Genomic DNA, 20,570 nt, shown 5'->3' with positions numbered 1-20,570 from the left:
AGAGAAATTTCTAAGGCTATTAGCAGTAATTTAAGTGTAAATGAATTTCACGAGTCAATCTTGGCAAGGTTTATTCCGTCCCTTGCGTTACAAAGTCTGGTTCCAAAACATTGTTATAGAACGCAGTTCTTGCATGAAAATCTATTGGCCTATGTCTTGGATTTGAAATTTTATTGCGAGGTTTTTAAAATCATGGTACCGGAAGAAGAGATGGTCGCTTGTGTAATCAAAGGCATTACTCCTCAATATCGGTCCCTTTTATCTTTGACTAAGTGCCCTAGTAATTTTGGAGAACTTGAGGAAGCCTGTACATTTGCAGAGGATGTAAAACATGGAGATGAGTCTAGGCACTCCAGGTATCCTCCTCCCTCTGTTTCGTGTAGGGCTAATAATTTTACTACTCATCGTGTCATCTCTTCTTCATCCAATAAGGGGTATGCTTATGGATCTAAGGAGCACACGAGAAAATATTCAACCTAACCTCTGAGCATGGCCTTCTATCTCTATTTACTTGTGTAAAACGTTAGGTGTGAAATGGTGTGCTGTGATGGGTTGCGCTCTTTCATTATTATTAGCTGAGGTCTGTTACCTTGACATTGATGATGGTATATAGTTATTTGCCCTTATTACCTTTTACTAACCTCTGTTATTTTCATGTCAGTAACTGTACCTTGATTGTTGATATTTGATGATAGGATGCGCACATCACGATTTCTTGAAAATTTATTTAATCAGTGATATGGCTGTGCGCCTTGCTGTGTTCTAATTTTGAAATTAATTAACCTTATCTGATTTATAAGTGTTATTTTTTAAATTTGTTAATTTACTTACTTCAATTGTGTAGTGAGCTTGATGTGTGCCGTTATATGCATCCACTCTTGGGTGATTAGGTCTGGGTTATGTCACAATCAATTAGTGATATGTTTTCGCCCTTGTGTGGAATTCGATATGAATACCATCTACCTTGTATGACTATCGTTACTGACCTGGTTAACGTTTTGGTTTTCTCTATATGTCAACTGTTTATTGGGCAGTTACCATCATGGTTGAGCCATGTGGATTAGTATCTGATTGGGATGACTTGTTGGTCTCGTGCCTAAACTTTGGAGTTTTTACTGGTTTTCCCTGTCTTAATTATTGCTTGCATGTGTTCTGCTATTCTGATGTGTCGAAGCCCTCTTACTTTGGTTGTGAGGTATTCACCAGGTGTCTGGGCCACTTCAAGTTTCTCTAATCGTGATCTCCTTGGTTGAGTATTGATTAATCTACCTGGCCTTTCTTAATTTCTGTTTGTTTTCATCCTGGGGTAAACCTTATTTGGTGTTTGATGTTTCTCATGCCTGACTGATCCTTGCGTTGTTGTTATTGTGCACCCTCGTGGTAATTATGTATCTGATTCATGTGATCTGGTTCCTTCCTTCCTTTCTTCATGCATTGCCTGTTGATCCGATGTCCTCTAGTGTTTAACCTTTTTCTGTAAAGCCCATTTAATGTTTACCTGCCACTCAAAGGCATTTTCTCTCAGTGGTTCTTATAATGTCTCTTGACATGGTTATTGTCATCTTGCCGTGTTATTGAATTTGATACTTAGGTATGGGACTAAATAGCAAATCCTCTAGCCGGTACTGGAATCCTACTAATGATGGTTTATGGGGGCCATTTGAGGTGTAACTGTCTTCTTCAAGGACTCTTGGGCATTTCCATCGACTCGACTTCTATTCCACTACTTATATTTTATTTACCTCGTCCCCTGGGGAAATATTGGGGGAGGTACCTGTTTTGCTGGGGAGCGACAGTGTGATCTTGACATCACATATTTATAGACCGGGTAATGCCGAGGTTCTGCAAAGGACAACTGTGGTATATGTAGTATGGGTTCTTGCTCGTTATTTCCCTGTTGGTTCTTCTAATCGAAGGATTTAATTTGCCTTTTTTTAAATTGGTTGGATGTTCCATGGTGGGATGAATTGTATCTGTGATTCTGTGAAGTAGGCTAGTTACCTGATTCCAGATTGTGTTACCTCCTGAGTTTCTTCTATCCCTAATTTTATCCTGTTTCATCTGATGTTTGATAGCTTGGCGTTAATTGTTGATCTGTTGTGATGACAAACCTATTGAGCTCTTTTCATCTAATAGTACTAGTGGTCTCAAACTGATCGTGCCTATTTTGCCTCGCTATCAATTGTTTACCACTTCTGTCTTGGATTTTACTTGTTTGATATCCTGTTCTAGGTTACTTGAAACATAATTATTAATTATGGATTGATTGCTTGTCCTTCTTCTTATTCGACTAGGTGATGTAGTTGTGGAGGAAAGTTGAACCTGTGGTAGTTGAAAAATTATTTTATGTTCTGGTCTGTCAATTATGTTCTAGTGTTTTAAAGTTGTTTTCTGCTCATGGGAATCTGGTTAGGTTTACGGGTGGTATTGACCTTGATTTGGTGTTTATGCCATCTTGAAAAGGGGAAGTAGCCTATAAGGAAAGTTGTGTTAAGTGATTTCATACTGTGGAAATATTCAATATTCGTGTGGACTTCACGTGGTAAGGTGATCTGGTACTCTGCCTATTCATCGCTGTTATCATCATTTTCTAAGGTGTTTCGGGGGAAATTGCGACTTGTTTTATTGTATATTGTTTAATTAGAGTTGTAGATTCATGTAATGTACTTAGAGTTTTACTTCTTCCGTCCGTTATGGTGAAGTGATGTTGAGATAGTTAAAGGATTCATGACCTAAGGAGTGTACCTCCTTTTGACCTTATGGTATGGTTTCTGATCCTTGTGAATCGGTGAAGTTTTGAATTATGGGTTTGATTTTGGGAATTATGTTGGGGTGGCATTATGGTTTCGTTGAGAGGTGACTGTGTTCCTCCGAAGTCATGATGGTGGTTATTGCGGTTGTTGTGATGATATTGGGTGGGCACTCTGTGATTTGTGAGATGCTGTCGAGGATTTGTATGTCCTTTACCTTCGTGGCTGACACATCGGCACTGGTGGTCATTTGAGTGGTGATGTATTGTTGTTATTTGAGTTACTTATTATGTGGGTTGTTGTAGTATGGACACCTTGAGGAGGTTGTACATTGCCTTTTTATTTTTCTCTTTGGTGTCAAGGTGGATTTGGTGAAAACTCATTTTATGTATCTACAACTCATTTGGGAGAAATTCTTAACTATGTGTTTATTTCGGGTCTGTCACCTGATTTGTGGTTCAACTTCTTATATTCTCTGCCATAACTGGTTCATCTGTGGTCATCTTGCTTAAGCTTGTGGATTTAAACGTTCATTTTAATTAACCTGCCTGGCTAAGGCATTTAATAATGGGAGTTTCATCTGAATGATGTCGTTGGTATGGTAAGTTATCGTTCTGTCATGAAGAAGAATGAGTATGGGATTATTCGCTTCGTGCAGTCGGTACTGCAGTCATCGATCCTCTACCTGCATATGGGGGCTTGTAGAAGGAGTATATGATTTCTGAATAGTGTTGTCTCCCGTGTTTCTCCCGGTCATTTTCTGTCCCGGTGTAGGTGTTGATATTGTGTGTTGATTGCCTGGTAATTGCTGATAGTTCGGTTGTTGATGACCCACCTTACGCGTACCCTACATCTGAATTATACATATGTCTCCAACTGTAATTAACCTTTTACCATTGCTCTAAACATTCATATCTTCTACTCTTGCTTAGCTGCAAGTTCTAAACGGTTATTCAGTATCCTTCTATTTATTATTGTTTCTTGTTTTCACCTTCTGCTTGGAACGAGTATATGTGTAGTAAGCCTATGGAAGTTGAAGCTGTGTGAATGGAATATTAATTTAAGCCAAGAAATGATTTGAAAATAAAAACAAAGGTTATCATCTATTGATTGGGGGGTTTTGATTTCACAGGTATGTCTGTTAAAATTTTTACTTAATTGATATATTGATTTATTCGCTACACTTAAACTTGATGTGATAATTATCGTGAATGATCTGATATTCAGGTTTCGGCTCTTGCTGTGGTATTCTGATCGGATTGGAGGAAACTGATGATAAAGTGATTAGTGTGATAAGTTACTTAAAGAATTATCTAATGTTTGTTGCACTGACTTACTTCTTGTAGAGGCTTATGTTTTCCTATTTATCTTGGTCCTTTTCTTCTTCTTCTTCTTCTTCTTCTTCTTGTGTTTTCTTTTGGGGGTATTTATGTGGTAATATGGTTATCACTCATGAAGTCTTGTCATTCCCTATAATTGAAGCCCTGAATTATGTTCGAATGAGAATTATGCTATGTTTTAAACATTGTAAGACCTGTTTTCTTGTGTAGGTTATGTGTCTGAAAATTTATTGTGATTAAGCAAACTCCGATTACCTTAGTAATCTTAGTATTATCTGAACATTTCAAGGAAAATTGGCGTGCTAACGATATTGCGCGTGAAAACATGGACTTAATTGAACACTAAACAACTGCGAGTGGTCTGTATTGTACCGGTAAGGGCGGTACAGACTAAGTCCCCGTCATGAAAATCTTAAACTTACGTGTTATGCTCCGGACCGCTTACGAAGAACTGACTAGGCAGTGAGCAACAGCTGCGCGCGTGTGACGTAGTGAGCGGGTGACGTCACAGCATGCCTCGCTGCTCTACAAAGCCTGGATTGATGTAGAATGTTCTACGAGTTTCGGATCAAATATAAATACGTGCTGCTTCGCTCAGCAGATCAGTGTGTGTTACAGCTTGTTATAATGAGCAGCAGTGCGCTGCAGAATGTGATACCAGTTTGTGGTCGGGATTTCTATAAGCACACTAGACTGTAGTATTTGCGCAGTCAGTTCGCGGGTGCGGTAATCGAGCGTGAAGCCGCTGCTAAGTTTCAAGTTCGTGGACTTTAATATAGTCACGTTGAATGTGGACTTATTCAGATTTCCTTATATTGTGACAACCTTTTACTCCGATAGGACGTGAGGTGAATTGTGTATCGTCTGGACATTATTCTATACGAGTGTCCAAGACCCGCAAACATTTTCGAGTGTTCGAAATTGAAATTTTATGGACTTGAAACTGATTGCTCCTTGCCGAGGACTCGATACTTTAAGTTATAAACTGTGTTTAATCCAAATTTAATTTACCAATCCGTAAACTGTGTCGACATTTTAGGTCATGAACTGTGAACTGTGCAGGTGTGAACAGCGCATCTCTATGAACAGTGCATTTCTATTCTAATGAACAGTGTACATTTAGTTTACGAACAGTCAAACCAAGGACTGTCAGTACTCAGTTAGTTTCATCTTTTGGTTTCAACACGTGAACGAGTTTGATTCACGAGCGGAACATCTTTATTTCATTTAAATTGAACAGTGTTTCAATGAACTAAGTAATGTGACATTATTTCACGTTGTAATAGGTGCAACAAGCTTTCAGTAACTTTAAACTTGACAATCAGTTCCGAATAGACTTTATTTTGTGAATATTTCTTTCACTTGACACGTGGCAAAGTTAAGTGACATTTCACCGAAACATTTGTGTTTGGACTTTGTTGAAAGCATTTATAAACACCCTATCATCTGTGCAGAAGCAGCCTTTGCACTAACTCGCCCCGGAGCTGAACGATGTTCATTCATGTTCACCATTTACAAGGACTACCTCGACGCCATGGATCTTCAAAGCACCGAATAGATCTTCTAGAACTTCCATCGGGGGACGAATGGTGGTTCGCTGCTATGGAAAATGGAGTTGCCGGGATCCAAGGACATCGCCAGCCATAGGATAAGGAACGTTTTCGACTGTATACGCTGTACAGAGGTGATATTAATTTCAATTTTTTAATAAACTCTGAAACAAAAGTTTTTAAGATTTCTTTTAAACGAACCCTCTCCCTCTGTATGCACTTCAGCGACTGGTACACGCCCTGCGTCTCATCTCTACCGAAGTACCAAATTTACTGTTACAGTATCACTCTTATATATCACCCAAATATATCTCTGTTCACATTGAGAAGTGTTTATGTTAAATTATTGAAGATGGAACCTTTCTTACACATATTCTTGAGACGACAGATGCTTTTCAACTATGACTGCTTGTTATACGCCACCCCAGGTTGATGGTTTCGGGGGGGAGGCTGTAATGGAGTTTGAATAACTACTCGTCATGGTACTATGTTGTCTCTATTACATTCATGCTTTCTCATCATTTGTCTGCATCTCCGCGTGTTGAATATCGTAACTGTATGGGCTTTTCATTAAATTGCTGATGGTGAGCCATCTAGTGGTGGATTTAGTACTAACAATTTGAAGGTGAGTTGTTGGTGCTGCTATCTGGCCGCCAAGAAGATAAGCTTGCTTGGCCGTGAACCGTGCTCTAACAATCAACGTGAAAAGTTGTTCTGCTTCTTGGCTTTTTAACTGGAAGACGCGTTGAGCTAATCTCTGCTGGTTGTGCCTTAAAGATACAAATTATCTTACAAGAAGGAAAGATGGTGTGGATATTTGATCCCGGCTGATGGATTCTCCATCTGGCATATGTGCCGAAGATGTGTTTTTTTTTTTTTTGAAAGGATTTTATTTCTTGTAAACACCGACCTCGTAAGTAGCTTCATTGGATGTCATGACTGTTTTAACTGAAGAACTAATCCTGTTATTTAATGGTGTTAAAACGCTGAGTACTTAAGTCTACGATATGTGAGAATTTCTAAAGGTGATGTTCGGATCATTTGTGGGTTAAAAAAAAATTTAGAGTCGAAAACAGGTCATTGTCGTTAACTTGTAATGTGAAAATTTTTGAGGTTTCAATTTAATTTAAGAAGATAATTATATGTTGATTTTTGTTTCTGCATTCAATTATATTAGGTTTCGTGCACGAAAGGAATAATTGTGTTCAAGGAGCTCCGACAAGATGGTGTACGAATTAATTGTATAACCTTAAAGGGCTGGTTTTATTTCATTTCTTGTTTTAAAACATAATCAAATATTTTTAATTTTTAAAAAAATTTCAAGCCATTTCGGGCTGTAAAAAAGAAAACTAGTTCTTAAAATGAAAGCTGATCTAATGACTTACTCGGTACATCGTGTTCTCATTTGATCATGGCGGTTGTCCTGTGTAAGACAGCAAGTCGGCTGTGAACACAGCTGTGTAATAGAATGCAAACGCAATGGGGGGCGTTGCTGTGTTGAATCTGACATGTGAGTGTCGGCTTATTATTGTGGTCTTGACGTTTATCTGTATTGTGAACAGTTGCGTGCATTGGATCATTTCTGCTGTATTTGACTTTCTCCTTCGATTTTGTTATCGTCTCTGGGGAATATTGGATTATTTATCCTACTTCTGTATTTGATTGCATATTCGTGAATTATTTCTTCGATTTCTGATATTGTGTGTTTGGTTGGTTCTTAGTATTTTCACCCAACCTCCGAAAACCGAGATAGTCTATTAGATAGGTTTTCATTCTCCATTCTATAATGGTGGATTTAATTATTTAATTTTCAATAGAACCTCGTTCATTTATTATTCTAAAGATCTTATGTTTTCATTCAATAATTATTGATGTAAGGATTTTATTTTCTACTGGGTTGTTCTTTGATTGATCTAAATAGAATTCAGTATTTATCGTCATTTTTAAATCCATTTAAAGAAATATATTAATTTTGAGGTCGGTAAATTATAGTGTTTTGGTATTATTAAAGTTTTCTTAAATGGATGAAGGAATTATTATTTCAGCCAATTAGTTAAGCTTATTTTAAGTTGATTCGCTTGACCTCTTGTGTCCTGTTCTTCCACAATCAGCGACGGCCTTTTGGTTGGGATAATTGTAAGTATTTCCTTTAATTTGGATTATTTATCCCTGGTCGTGCTAACACTCTTGACCTTAACTTATGTGGTGAGAGTGTGTTTGGTAATAGAGCGTGGTTGCCATTGCAGCTACGTTCTGTTATTCTCATTATTTGTGTTTGGTATCAGATTGCGTGGTTTTCTGTACAGCTACGTTCTGATATCTTGTGGAAGCATATTTTTCTTTCTTGTTTTTTGTAACTGTTGGCTATGTTGTCAGGCCATTGATATCACCTTGGCTGAAATAATAAATCAATTGAGACTAGTTAATTAAACTTGTGAAGGGAAAGACAGGCTTGGGTTGAGTGCTAAACTAGGCGTTTTCTGTTTCATATCAAAATGAGTGCACGTGCCGTGTTGTTGCCAAGAATGCTGAGGAAGGGTGAGCTGTTGTACGAGCTCGATATTCGGGGTTTGGTGTCCACTGGTTCTATGGAAGGCGATGTTACCTTGCTTCTGGCCTCCCTTGATTCCCCTGTAGATCCAGGTAACATGAGCATCGACTTGGGTAAGTCAGTGCAGGCAATGTCCAGTTCTATTAACGAATTATTAGTGTTTATAAAACAGTTAAAAGAGTGTAGTCCATCAGATTACCAATTGAAAAGATTAAAAGCTCGTACCAATCACTTTATTAACAGGGTGCAAGATTTGATTTCTCTTGGACCTGAAGGTGAATTGATGTCTCAATGCACTTCGTTGTTGACTTCAGTAATTAATGTTTCGGTTGAACTCGATTTTATGATTAATATGAAGAAGGTTGGTCAGTTGTCATTAAGTGATGAGATTGAAACTAATGAAGGTAACAACCTTGGTGCCACTAATGAGTTAATTACTCCTCAGACCGTCAATAATCCATCCTCATCTCATTGCTGCGGACTTAGTCCTGCGGTTGAGAATTTGTTGATTAGGTCATGTTCGGCTCCCAATTCTATTAAGGATCTTTTCAAAAATGTAATGACCTTTTCTGTAGATTCCATTGACGAAACCATTAGATTCCTGAGGTTTCTAGTAGAATTATCTGAGTCGGCTAATGTGTATTGCATGGATGCTCTGGGAATTTTTAGAGTGTTATTTCCCAACTGTCAAGGTGTACTTAAAAGAGAAATTTCTAAGGCTATTAGCAGTAATTTAAGTGTAAATGAATTTCACGAGTCAATCTTGGCAAGGTTTATTCCGTCCCTTGCGTTACAAAGTCTGGTTCCAAAACATTGTTATAGAACGCAGTTCTTGCATGAAAATCTATTGGCCTATGTCTTGGATTTGAAATTTTATTGCGAGGTTGTTAAAATCATGGTACCGGAAGAAGAGATGGTAGCTTGTGTAATCAAAGGCATTACTCCTCAATATCGGTCCCTTTTATCTTTGACTAAGTGCCCTAGTAATTTTGGAGAACTTGAGGAAGCCTGTACATTTGCAGAGGATGTAAAACATGGAGATGAGTCTAGGCACTCCAGGTATCCTCCTCCCTCTGTTTCGTGTAGGGCTAATAATTTTACTACTCATCGTGTCATCTCTTCTTCATCCAATAAGGGGTATGCTTATGGATCTAAGGAGCACACGAGAAAATATTCAACCTAACCTCTGAGCATGGCCTTCTATCTCTATTTACTTGTGTAAAACGTTAGGTGTGAAATGGTGTGCTGTGATGGGTTGCGCTCTTTCATTATTATTAGCTGAGGTCTGTTACCTTGACATTGATGATGGTATATAGTTATTTGCCCTTATTACCTTTTACTAACCTCTGTTATTTTCATGTCAGTAACTGTACCTTGATTGTTGATATTTGATGATAGGATGCGCACATCACGATTTCTTGAAAATTTATTTAATCAGTGATATGGCTGTGCGCCTTGCTGTGTTCTAATTTTGAAATTAATTAACCTTATCTGATTTATAAGTGTTATTTTTTAAATTTGTTAATTTACTTACTTCAATTGTGTAGTGAGCTTGATGTGTGCCGTTATATGCATCCACTCTTGGGTGATTAGGTCTGGGTTATGTCACAATCAATTAGTGATATGTTTTCGCCCTTGTGTGGAATTCGATATGAATACCATCTACCTTGTATGACTATCGTTACTGACCTGGTTAACGTTTTGGTTTTCTCTATATGTCAACTGTTTATTGGGCAGTTACCATCATGGTTGAGCCATGTGGATTAGTATCTGATTGGGATGACTTGTTGGTCTCGTGCCTAAACTTTGGAGTTTTTACTGGTTTTCCCTGTCTTAATTATTGCTTGCATGTGTTCTGCTATTCTGATGTGTCGAAGCCCTCTTACTTTGGTTGTGAGGTATTCACCAGGTGTCTGGGCCACTTCAAGTTTCTCTAATCGTGATCTCCTTGGTTGAGTATTGATTAATCTACCTGGCCTTTCTTAATTTCTGTTTGTTTTCATCCTGGGGTAAACCTTATTTGGTGTTTGATGTTTCTCATGCCTGACTGATCCTTGCGTTGTTGTTATTGTGCACCCTCGTGGTAATTATGTATCTGATTCATGTGATCTGGTTCCTTCCTTCCTTTCTTCATGCATTGCCTGTTGATCCGATGTCCTCTAGTGTTTAACCTTTTTCTGTAAAGCCCATTTAATGTTTACCTGCCACTCAAAGGCATTTTCTCTCAGTGGTTCTTATAATGTCTCTTGACATGGTTATTGTCATCTTGCCGTGTTATTGAATTTGATACTTAGGTATGGGACTAAATAGCAAATCCTCTAGCCGGTACTGGAATCCTACTAATGATGGTTTATGGGGGCCATTTGAGGTGTAACTGTCTTCTTCAAGGACTCTTGGGCATTTCCATCGACTCGACTTCTATTCCACTACTTATATTTTATTTACCTCGTCCCCTGGGGAAATATTGGGGGAGGTACCTGTTTTGCTGGGGAGCGACAGTGTGATCTTGACATCACATATTTATAGACCGGGTAATGCCGAGGTTCTGCAAAGGACAACTGTGGTATATGTAGTATGGGTTCTTGCTCGTTATTTCCCTGTTGGTTCTTCTAATCGAAGGATTTAATTTGCCTTTTTTTAAATTGGTTGGATGTTCCATGGTGGGATGAATTGTATCTGTGATTCTGTGAAGTAGGCTAGTTACCTGATTCCAGATTGTGTTACCTCCTGAGTTTCTTCTATCCCTAATTTTATCCTGTTTCATCTGATGTTTGATAGCTTGGCGTTAATTGTTGATCTGTTGTGATGACAAACCTATTGAGCCCTTTTCATCTAATTGTACTAGTGGTCTCAAACTGATCGTGCCTATTTTGCCTCGCTATCAATTGTTTACCACTTCTGTCTTGGATTTTACTTGTTTGATATCCTGTTCTAGGTTACTTGAAACATAATTATTAATTATGGATTGATTGCTTGTCCTTCTTCTTATTCGACTAGGTGATGTAGTTGTGGAGGAAAGTTGAACCTGTGGTAGTTGAAAAATTATTTTATGTTCTGGTCTGTCAATTATGTTCTAGTGTTTTAAAGTTGTTTTCTGCTCATGGGAATCTGGTTAGGTTTACGGGTGGTATTGACCTTGATTTGGTGTTTATGCCATCTTGAAAAGGGGAAGTAGCCTATAAGGAAAGTTGTGTTAAGTGATTTCATACTGTGGAAATATTCAATATTCGTGTGGACTTCACGTGGTAAGGTGATCTGGTACTCTGCCTATTCATCGCTGTTATCATCATTTTCTAAGGTGTTTCGGGGGAAATTGCGACTTGTTTTATTGTATATTGTTTAATTAGAGTTGTAGATTCATGTAATGTACTTAGAGTTTTACTTCTTCCGTCCGTTATGGTGAAGTGATGTTGAGATAGTTAAAGGATTCATGACCTAAGGAGTGTACCTCCTTTTGACCTTATGGTATGGTTTCTGATCCTTGTGAATCGGTGAAGTTTTGAATTATGGGTTTGATTTTGGGAATTATGTTGGGGTGGCATTATGGTTTCGTTGAGAGGTGACTGTGTTCCTCTGAAGTCATGATGGTGGTTATTGCGGTTGTTGTGATGATATTGGGTGGGCACTCTGTGATTTGTGAGATGCTGTCGAGGATTTGTATGTCCTTTACCTTCGTGGCTGACACATCGGCACTGGTGGTCATTTGAGTGGTGATGTATTGTTGTTATTTGAGTTACTTATTATGTGGGTTGTTGTAGTATGGACACCTTGAGGAGGTTGTACATTGCCTTTTTATTTTTCTCTTTGGTGTCAAGGTGGATTTGGTGAAAACTCATTTTATGTATCTACAACTCATTTGGGAGAAATTCTTAACTATGTGTTTATTTCGGGTCTGTCACCTGATTTGTGGTTCAACTTCTTATATTCTCTGCCATAACTGGTTCATCTGTGGTCATCTTGCTTAAGCTTGTGGATTTAAACGTTCATTTTAATTAACCTGCCTGGCTAAGGCATTTAATAATGGGAGTTTCATCTGAATGATGTCGTTGGTATGGTAAGTTATCGTTCTGTCATGAAGAAGAATGAGTATGGGATTATTCGCTTCGTGCAGTCGGTACTGCAGTCATCGATCCTCTACCTGCATATGGGGGCTTGTAGAAGGAGTATATGATTTCTGAATAGTGTTGTCTCCCGTGTTTCTCCCGGTCATTTTCTGTCCCGGTGTAGGTGTTGATATTGTGTGTTGATTGCCTGGTAATTGCTGATAGTTCGGTTGTTGATGACCCACCTTACGCGTACCCTACATCTGAATTATACATATGTCTCCAACTGTAATTAACCTTTTACCATTGCTCTAAACATTCATATCTTCTACTCTTGCTTAGCTGCAAGTTCTAAACGGTTATTCAGTATCCTTCTATTTATTATTGTTTCTTGTTTTCACCTTCTGCTTGGAACGAGTATATGTGTAGTAAGCCTATGGAAGTTGAAGCTGTGTGAATGGAATATTAATTTAAGCCAAGAAATGATTTGAAAATAAAAACAAAGGTTATCATCTATTGATTGGGGGGTTTTGATTTCACAGGTATGTCTGTTAAAATTTTTACTTAATTGATATATTGATTTATTCGCTACACTTAAACTTGATGTGATAATTATCGTGAATGATCTGATATTCAGGTTTCGGCTCTTGCTGTGGTATTCTGATCGGATTGGAGGAAACTGATGATAAAGTGATTAGTGTGATAAGTTACTTAAAGAATTATCTAATGTTTGTTGCACTGACTTACTTCTTGTAGAGGCTTATGTTTTCCTATTTATCTTGGTCCTTTTCTTCTTCTTCTTCTTCTTCTTCTTCTTCTTGTGTTTTCTTTTGGGGGTATTTATGTGGTAATATGGTTATCACTCATGAAGTCTTGTCATTCCCTATAATTGAAGCCCTGAATTATGTTCGAATGAGAATTATGCTATGTTTTAAACATTGTAAGACCTGTTTTCTTGTGTAGGTTATGTGTCTGAAAATTTATTGTGATTAAGCAAACTCCGATTACCTTAGTAATCTTAGTATTATCTGAACATTTCAAGGAAAATTGGCGTGCTAACGATATTGCGCGTGAAAACATGGACTTAATTGAACACTAAACAACTGCGAGTGGTCTGTATCACTCTTATATATCACCCAAGTATATCTCTGTTCACATTGAGAAGTGTTTATGTTAAATTATTGAAGATGGAACCTTTCTTACACATATTCTTGAGACGACAGATGCTTTTCAACTATGACTGCTTGTTATACGCCACCCCAGGTTGATGGTTTCGGGGGGGAGGCTGTAATGGAGTTTGAATAACTACTCGTCATGGTACTATGTTGTCTCTATTACATTCATGCTTTCTCATCATTTGTCTGCATCTCCGCGTGTTGAATATCGTAACTGTATGGGCTTTTCATTAAATTGCTGATGGTGAGCCATCTAGTGGTGGATTTAGTACTAACAATTTGAAGGTGAGTTGTTGGTGCTGCTATCTGGCCGCCAAGAAGATAAGCTTGCTTGGCCGTGAACCGTGCTCTAACAATCAACGTGAAAAGTTGTTCTGCTTCTTGGCTTTTTAACTGGAAGACGCGTTGAGCTAATCTCTGCTGGTTGTGCCTTAAAGATACAAATTATCTTACAAGAAGGAAAGATGGTGTGGATATTTGATCCCGGCTGATGGATTCTCCATCTGGCATATGTGCCGAAGATGTGTTTTTTTTTTTTTTGAAAGGATTTTATTTCTTGTAAACACCGACCTCGTAAGTAGCTTCATTGGATGTCATGACTGTTTTAACTGAAGAACTAATCCTGTTATTTAATGGTGTTAAAACGCTGAGTACTTAAGTCTACGATATGTGAGAATTTCTAAAGGTGATGTTCGGATCATTTGTGGGTTAAAAAAAAATTTAGAGTCGAAAACAGGTCATTGTCGTTAACTTGTAATGTGAAAATTTTTGAGGTTTCAATTTAATTTAAGAAGATAATTATATGTTGATTTTTGTTTCTGCATTCAATTATATTAGGTTTCGTGCACGAAAGGAATAATTGTGTTCAAGGAGCTCCGACAAGATGGTGTACGAATTAATTGTATAACCTTAAAGGGCTGGTTTTATTTCATTTCTTGTTTTAAAACATAATCAAATATTTTTAATTTTAAAAAAATTTTCAAGCCATTTCGGGCTGTTAAAAAGAAAACTAGTTCTTAAAATGAAAGCTGATCTAATGACTTACTCGGTACATCGTGTTCTCATTTGATCATGGCGGTTGTCCTGTGTAAGACAGCAAGTCGGCTGTGAACACAGCTGTGTAATAGAATGCAAACGCAATGGGGGGCGTTGCTGTGTTGAATCTGACATGTGAGTGTCGGCTTATTATTGTGGTCTTGACGTTTATCTGTATTGTGAATAGTTGCGTGCATTGGATCATTTCTGCTGTATTTGACTTTCTCCTTCGATTTTGTTATCGTCTCTGGGGAATATTGGATTATTTATCCTACTTCTGTATTTGATTGCATATTCGTGAATTATTTCTTCGATTTCTGATATTGTGTGTTTGGTTGGTTCTTAGTATTTTCACCCAACCTCCGAAAACCGAGATAGTCTATTAGATAGGTTTTCATTCTCCATTCTATAATGGTGGATTTAATTATTTAATTTTCAATTGAACCTCGTTCATTTATTATTCTAAAGATCTTATGTTTTCATTCAATAATTATTGATGTAAGGATTTTATTTTCTACTGGGTTGTTCTTTGATTGATCTAAATAGAATTCAGTATTTATCGTCATTTTTAAATCCATTTAAAGAAATATATTAATTTTGAGGTCGGTAAATTATAGTGTTTTGATATTATTAAAGTTTTCTTAAATGGATGAAGGAATTATTATTTCAGCCAATTAGTTAAGCTTATTTTAAGTTGATTCGCTTGACCTCTTGTGTCCTGTTCTTCCACAATCAGCGACGGCCTTTTGGTTGGGATAATTGTAAGTATTTCCTTTAATTTGGATTATTTATCCCTGGTCGTGCTAACACTCTTGACCTTAACTTATGTGGTGAGAAAAAAGACAGGAAAGTATTATGTTGCAACTTGTCAGTTCCACTCTTTCTTTCATAAATGAATGATTTTGTATTTGTATTGTATTGTTTTCTGACTGATGATTATTAATTGGTGATTAATACTACTGAATCTAATGTCATGAAATTATGATATACCATGATCACTAAAACTTTTGTGGAAATTTCTACACAATTTTTATACCTGTAATACTGTGGATAGTAGGTAGAATATAGCTCCATTAATCACACGATCATGTACCATTTCTGCTTACGTTTGAATCCTACAAACTTCCTCCTTAGCATATGAGTTTCCTTTAATCATTTTGGTTCCTGTGTGTGGCATTCTTTCTTACATTGTATTTCAATTTTATTTCCTGCATAAGTGGCATATCTTGATACTATTGACTGTTGAGGTTGGCTTGGATAGTGTTAAGAGGACTGACGTACGAGGTGATGTTAGCGTCTATTTCTGTCGTAGTTCTTAATTCAAGATAAGGATTGTCAATCCCACTCACCTTCTGGTCACTTCTTTCCTTCCTTCCTCCCTTTGTCAGTTGGCTTCTTTTTCCCTCAGCACAAAAAAAAAAAAAAAGAGCTGCAGAGGCCAGACCGGTCACTCCCTTCCTTCATGGCTTTGTAAATTAATAAAAGTAATATTATAATAAGCAGCACAGGCTGGTAAACTTCTTTTCTCCAGCAAAATAATAATGAAGCACAGGCAAACTTCCAGGTGTTTTCAATGTTCAGAATGATGTATTTCAGAAAAAGGTAACAGAAAGAAAGAGAAGAAAAAAGATATGAAAGAAATGAATATATTGAAGAGTGGGGGGAGAATGAGAACCTGGGGACCTGACGCGCTAAACGATTTAAATCGCCCGCCCGATAATTTTAGTTACGGCCTACGACGGTCAGAGGCGCTAGCGTGGAAATCCCAGCAATCTTTGTGGCAGCCGATGAATACAGAAGTGAAAAATAACGTTCAGAATGGACTCTTACTCATTCTCTATGGCGCACAGTGAACTTTTCAATAACTGTCATATATTCGGGAGTTGTCACTGGTAATACATCCTTTCCTAAATTCAGCCTCTTCTACTGACTGATACAAATTAAATCCGTTCTTCAAAAGTTTGTTTTAAGTGATTAGCAATGGCAAACTACCTCACTCCTCATCCTGCCTATTCTCCGGACCACCTTTTGAGCAGACTAAAGCGGAAGTGAGTGTATAGACCAGGGGATGGCGCGGGCAACAGGGGCAGCGCTTACGGTGTTGTCACACGGCAGGTGAGGGGGCAAGAGGGGTGCGCTACTCAGAGCGAGTTTTGGCAATGTTGCAGTCAATGCGGAGCTGCCATACTTACTCACTCAGTGGATGTCCTGAACACGTGTGCTTCGCTTTTACAAAAACAGTGCATGTGCGTATTGTGTGCTAATTCATAATTCTTGTAGTCTCTTGTACTTTTGTAGGTTTCTTCTTACTCGTTATTGGATATTATTGTGCGATGGATCCGAACAAAAATTCACCAGTTGAAGAAGAAACGCAAGATTTTTACTTCCGGCGAGAGAAATATGATTTCGTCTGTTTATAAGCATTTCCGAGCGAATAGTATTGACGACGGGATTAGTTTACCTCGTGTGCTGACCCCGGTTCTGATTCTGACTTGGGTGTGCAGCCACTCGATAGTGACACAGATTAATTACTGCGGCACAAGGTAAGCTAACGCTGAAACCTCCTGCATGATAATAATAATAATAATAATAATAATAATAATAATACCGGGCGAGTTGGCTGTGCGCGTAGAGGCGCGCGGCTGTGAGCTTGCATCCGGGAGATAGTAGGTTCGAATCCCACTATCGGCAGCCCTGAAGATGGTTTTCCGTGGTTTCCCATTTTCACACAAGGCAAATGCCGGGGCTGTACCTTAATTAAGGCCACGGCCGCTTCCTTCCAACTCCTAGGCCTTTCCTATCCCATCGTCGCCATAAGACCTATCTGTGTCGGTGCGACGTAAAGCCCCTAGCAAAAAAAAAAAAAATAATAATAATAATAATATGTAATATTTTGATAAAAATATATTTGTAATAACTAATTTATTGAAATTGTACTGGACAAAGCGGAGGTGGGACAGGTTTTTGCCTGGATCCCCAACGTCATCAGTCAGTTCCAAGTTAATTCCAGTACGAGTAGGCCCATATATAATCCTCACTTCTCTCCCTTTTTCATAAATCGCTCGTGAGTAGCAACTCATTTCAATCAGTAATCAGGCCATATATTTAGATAATAATAGTGAATAATAAATAATAAAATATTATATATATATATATATATATATATATATATATATACTGTATATTGATGATGATGATAATAATAATAATAATAATAATAATAATAATAATAATAATAATAATAATAATAATAATAATAATAATAATATGACATAATACTTTTATAGTCCGCCTCTGTGCTGTAGTGGTTAGCGTGATTAGCTGCCACCCCCGGAGGTCCGGGTTCGATTCCCGGCTCTGCCACGAAATTCAAAAATGGTATGAGGGCTGTAACGGGGTCCACCCAGCCTCGGGAGGTCAACTGAGTAGAGGTGGGTTCGATTCCCACCTCAGCCATCCTCGAAGTGGTTTTCCGTGGTTTCCCACTTCTCCTCCAGGCAAATGCCGAGATGGTACCTCACTTAAGACCACGGCCGCTTCCTTCCCTCTTCCTTGTCTGTCCCATCCAATCTTCTCATCTCTCCACAAGGCCCCTGTTCAGCATAGCAGGAGAGGTACTGGTCATTCTGCCCAGTTGTATCCCCGACCCAAAGTCTGAAACTCCAGAACACTGTCCTTGAGGCGGTAGAGGTGAGATCCCTCGCTGAGTCCGAGGGAAAAGCCAACCCTGGAGGGTAAACAGATTAAGAAGAAAAATAATATTTTTATAAAAATATATTTGTAATAGCTAATTTATTGAAATTGTACTGTGAAATTGTACTTAGTACATTAAAATTGTGAAAGCCTCCGTGGCTCAGGTGGCAGCGCGTCGGCCTCTCAATGCTGGGTTCCGTGGTTCAAATCCCGGTCACTCCATGTGAGATTTGTGCTGCACAAAACGGAGGCGAGACAGGTTTTTCTCCGGGTACTCCGGTTCTCCCTGTCATCTTTCATTCCAGCATCACTCTCCAGTATCATTTAATTTCATCTGTCAGTCATTAATCATTGCCCCAGAGGAGTGAAACAGGCTTCGGCAGCCGGCTCAATTCCTGTCCTCGCCGCAAGATGGGGCTTCATTTATTCCATCCCTGACCCGGCCATTGACTGGAAAACAGATTGTAGGTTTTTACATTTAAAATCTAATTCAGTAAATTAATTGTTTAAAGTTGTAAGCCGTTAAAAAACTGTATGGGATTCTTACACGCATACGTTAATGTATTAATTATTTTAAATTCATTCGAGGTTCAATCCGTGAGCTGTGCTGTATTATAGTGGTGGAGTACAACTTTGAATCGCGCGCCGGGTCATTTGGCAACCACGGCGAGTGTGACGAGACAATGGCGTCACTTCCGCTTTAGTCTGCTCAAAAGGTGGTCCGGAGAATAGTACGCCTAATTTAGGCTCTGCCATTGGTTTTTGCGGTTTCCCTATAACTGCAAAGCCTTTGGTAGTGCTATTTGAGGGTCTAACCAGCCTCTTGGCTGATGACCTAACAAACTGTAGAATACATTAAAATGGTATTACCGTTAATAAAGTATTATTATTATTATCATCAGTTTTGTCTCCAAGTGTGAGGTATGTTGTTGTATCAGGCGCGTGTTAACCAGTTGTACAGCTTATGCCGTTAATTGTGTTTCAGATTTTCTTCTTTGAGGAATTTCTATCACTTTACACTTATAGTCGGTAATGTTCAAGTTTCAGTCATTTACTTTTGCCAAACTTATAGATCTCAATTGAGAACCGTTAAACGTTAATGCTAAAGTTTCTCAGTTTCAGCATTATACATATTTTTAATTTTCTTAATTTTATTTTTACTTAAGCATTAAAAATGTATAAGCATATAAATAGCTTTCTTTTTGAAACCTCCTGGCCTTTGCGTTACAAGTACCGGCAAATCGTGTGTTGTAGCAATATATCGGATATCTAAATTTATTGGAATGAGGTGAAGAATTGCGGATATTAGTTTCAGAAAGAAGTTACAAGATAGTGTATCGGTATAATTTTAATTATTGTGTTGATGTGTTATTTGCCTCTGTTTGCGATTTGAAAGTGGCGCTATGAATGTTTGGTTGTTCTTTACACTGTAGGCTGCGAAAGATTTTAGTACCGGTAGTGTTCGAAATCTTGAGAGTTGTTCCGTGTAGGATATCTGTGAAAATATCTCCATATGTACATTTCTTGGTATATCAGTGTTGTTATGGAGATTCTTCTGTATCACATCCTTATCCCACAACAGCTATGTCCGGTATTTACTCCTGATGTTTTAGTTAACAGTAGACTGCCTCTCTTTCGTAAGATACTTCCTGATTTATTGGTGTGTAAGAGATCTTCTTCATAGGCGTGTGGCGGTGAGTTTGCATGGGTTCGAATCCCAGGATAGACAGCCCTGAAAATCGTTTCCGTGGTTTCCCCATTTTCTCGTTAATTAACCTTACCGTATTTAACGCCGCTACCTTCTTAATCCTAGCACTTTCGCTTCGACTTGTTAGGGCAATATTAAACCAGTAGCAGGAATGGAAGAAAAATCTTCAAGAACATATTGTGGCTCTGGAAACTGTAAAAGGTAGTTACTTGAAAGTGAAATCAGGAATATATTAATAGAATAACCAGTGAAGGCCAGAACAAGTAGGCCTAGTGTCCCCTACGTTGCAATATACAAAATACAATTAATCATAGTTTCCTGAATAGATATGTGTTTCCATAGAAATCTGTTACCTGGCAATGAGTAAGAATCAACGCAATTGGCCACAGGAACGAGCTCATGTTACATGTGTACATTATGTTTACTTTTACAGTAAAATATCACAAAGTGAATAACAAGCACTGTTATTGGCTGAAATGAATTCAGTTAGGCACCACTCGATGTATTCAACACAGACTAGTTTCATACCATGTGGGGAACAAACTGCTAAACATTTAAACCAGTTGTATGACACAGAACTCCCTTCAAGGGGTGCTGTGTTAACCAACCCTCGGTTGTGTCATAAGACATGACATGCACAGACAAATAAAGAAAGTGCACTTAAGTAAAGGTTCAATGAAATGAGCTGGTAGAAGTGTTGAATAAATTTTTGTCTTCATTTCAAC

Source organism: Anabrus simplex, chromosome X (assembly GCF_040414725.1).
Source record: "Anabrus simplex isolate iqAnaSimp1 chromosome X, ASM4041472v1, whole genome shotgun sequence".
NCBI lineage: Eukaryota > Metazoa > Arthropoda > Insecta > Orthoptera > Tettigoniidae > Anabrus > Anabrus simplex.
Note: the sequence above shows the minus strand (reverse complement) of the source record.